Here is a 2,659-nt window from a genome sequence, read left to right on the forward strand (position 1 = left end):
AACCCAACACCAAGGCATCTAAGTGAAGTGTGGGGAAATAAGAACCTTTATATAACTAATGCTTTAAGCTAATTACCACAAGAGCTGGAATTTGTAAAGAAAAAGGTCAGTGTTTATTAAGAGACATAACTTCATATAAACCCTCTTATGTCCATCTCCACCTTCACCATACCAAGGGCAGTTTTCCCCCTTACTTTAGACCAAAGTAATCCATCAAGAGCCATCACAAATGGCATTGTAAACTCTTTTAGCCACCATCAGACCATAAAGCAGCAATATAATACGCCTCTTTATACAGGAGAGCTGCATTATATTTATATAGACAGTCACATATTTGGTCCTGGATCCATTTATTACTCGGTAAAGAATCCCCCCCTGCCCCCCCGCCCCAACAAAAAGCCAGAACCAGAAAAAAAACCCCAAGTCCATCTGGAAAATATTTGAGTTCTTATACTCCTAAATTTAAGTTAAATTGCTTTTGATCTTCGCTTGTATAAAATTTTAAAGAGGAAACAAAACTGACTTCAGTAATTGTCGCTATTAAGGAGACACCGTTGGGTGGGATACACATGAAATCAAAGCTATGAAAAATACAAAACTACGTTTTGTTCATCAACACAACGAAAATCCTCCACAGCACTAATATACGCCAAAAACCCGCAGAAACGAGTATTTTTGGTTAAAACCACAAACTTACCTTCGAAGAAGGAAGCCCTTGCAAAAGGGCTGTAACAATATGGACTGCATACTCGCTCTCCTACAACCAGCCACCTCCATGCTGCAAAGGGCTTCCCGAACATCCTTAAAATATTTCGCAAATGCAGAAAGTGAGACTTTTTCTTTTTTTTTTTTTTTTTTTTAAGCCTCATTCTTTGAAAATAAGATAAAGGGAAGAAAAAACCACTGAAAAGACCAATCTCGTTGGGATATTTTTCATGTTTGCCAAATATCTCTTAGGTTTATTGTTTGAGTAGAGTTGGGCTGAAATCCAGAAGTCTCGCATTTCATCCTGCATGTTATGCAAGGCCTTAACTCAAAAGTCTAAATATTTTTTATGCTTCTGCCGCATTTGCTTCAACTGCAAACTTCACTTGGAGCTTAAAAGGCATTTTTTTTGTAGTAGAATTCATAAGATTCATGTCAGTAGCAAACTGTGAAAATTCATTCCTCAGCAGCAGAAGTACTTTCCATTGCTGAACTAAAAAATGCTGCCCTTTCCCCCCGCGGCACCCCCGCACCCCCGCCCCGCCGGGCTCCGGCAGCCTCGCAGCATCCGAAAGAGCCAGTCATGCCTGAAACAAAATCCATGATTCCTGGAAAGTGGAGAGGCTTGAATCCCAACAAATACTCAATTTACTTACAATTATAAATACCTACCTTATGAAAGAACTAAATTAACACTAAATTCAACAGATACATCCGTTACGGCAGGAATAGTTTTTCCATAAATACTGTTTTAAAAACCCCTCCTTATACTGACTGACAGAATTCTACCATGCTGCCCACAAACAAAATGGCTGTGGCACCGAGTTTTTTGGTTCCTCCCACTGTGCCTCCCCCTGGCCTCCAGGAAGTGGTAGAAATCCAAAATAAAATCCGCACGAAAAGTACAATACATCAGCCAAACTCGGCACGGCACCACCAGTCAGCATCGGGAGGGAAGCACATTCACCAACATTGTAGTTTCTCGAGGATTTTTATTGTTTTTAAAAGGGCATCAATCACTGGGAATTTACATCACTGTGTAATTTGAACTTCCTGCTTTACATATTTATAAGGTCTTTCACCTATCTTGGCAGGCTTTCAAATTAAGTGGGTTGGGAAATTTGATGCTGTGGCTCTAGTTTGTGAGCTGAGTCAGGTAGTGCCTGCTGGAGCTGGGCTCTGAAAAGACGGGCAAATTCTAACACCTTCGCTGTTCAGTGCAAGATAACTTCAGCACAGAGAGGCCCCTGGAAAGAGGATTCTCAACGGAAACTGAAATTTAGGCCTCTTGCACATAAATACACGCTTTGTAGTATTTATAATTTTGCATTTGTGGTTCACAGCAGTCTGCTTGAATCATGATCTCTGTGGAAATAACCTTGGATTTTCTGTTATTATGACCCCCGTTTAGTGTTGCAGCCCTTTTACTTTTGTGACATTCACCTTAAAATAAAAATAAACAGGAAAATATAGCATATTTCTATTAGGGATTATGATAAAAATGTCACTATGTGGTCCTCTGTCTGAGCCACCAATCTTGCCAGGCAGTAGCACAGCTCCTTTTGCATGCTGCCTCGTGGGCTCCGTAGGGCCTGACTCATTTCCCGTGAGAATCCTTTTCCTGCCTTTAGGAGGAGTTACAATGGAGACAGGCTGTCAGACCTGCCGAGCCTGATCCAGCCCTATATTAAAAGACTTGAATTAATATTCTCACCTACTGCTATTCTAAACGTTTTTTCAGAGGCATTGAAAAAACAGTGGATTTGGTGATGTTTTTCCTGAAGTGCCTCATATTTCTAAAAAAAAAAAATCTGCAAAAAACTTGGAGCAAATTTTGCCATTGTTATAATTTGTTTGTATGATCATGTTATCTAGCAGCCTTAATCGCGAGCTGTGATTATAATGTTATATTGTATAGGAATATAGGGCAAAAAGATAATTCCTGCCCTGAAGA

The 2,659-nt window shown here is 40.0% G+C and overlaps 1 protein-coding gene across 4 annotated transcripts in view; it reads right to left on the minus strand.

Annotated features, from left to right (window-relative positions):
* The window catches only part of EPC1 (enhancer of polycomb homolog 1), a 64,913-nt gene extending 63,383 nt beyond the window's left edge, over positions 1-1,530 (minus strand). For 2 of the 4 annotated variants that reach the window (XM_008639273.2, XM_017741469.1), the window contains exons 1-2: positions 1,378-1,525; positions 698-801 (exon numbers count right to left, since the gene is read on the minus strand). The gene's annotated coding sequence lies outside the window, so the exon portion shown is untranslated. Of the gene's footprint in view, positions 1-697; positions 802-1,377 lie in introns of all 4 variants that reach the window. The other 2 variants (XM_017741467.1, XM_017741468.1) reach the window with 2 other exon arrangements.
* Between the last annotated feature and the right edge of the window lie 1,129 nt (positions 1,531-2,659).

This window comes from Corvus brachyrhynchos, unplaced genomic scaffold (genome assembly GCF_000691975.1).
Source record: "Corvus brachyrhynchos isolate BGI_N302 unplaced genomic scaffold, ASM69197v1 scaffold167, whole genome shotgun sequence".
In the NCBI taxonomy this organism is placed as follows: Eukaryota; Metazoa; Chordata; class Aves; order Passeriformes; family Corvidae; genus Corvus; species Corvus brachyrhynchos.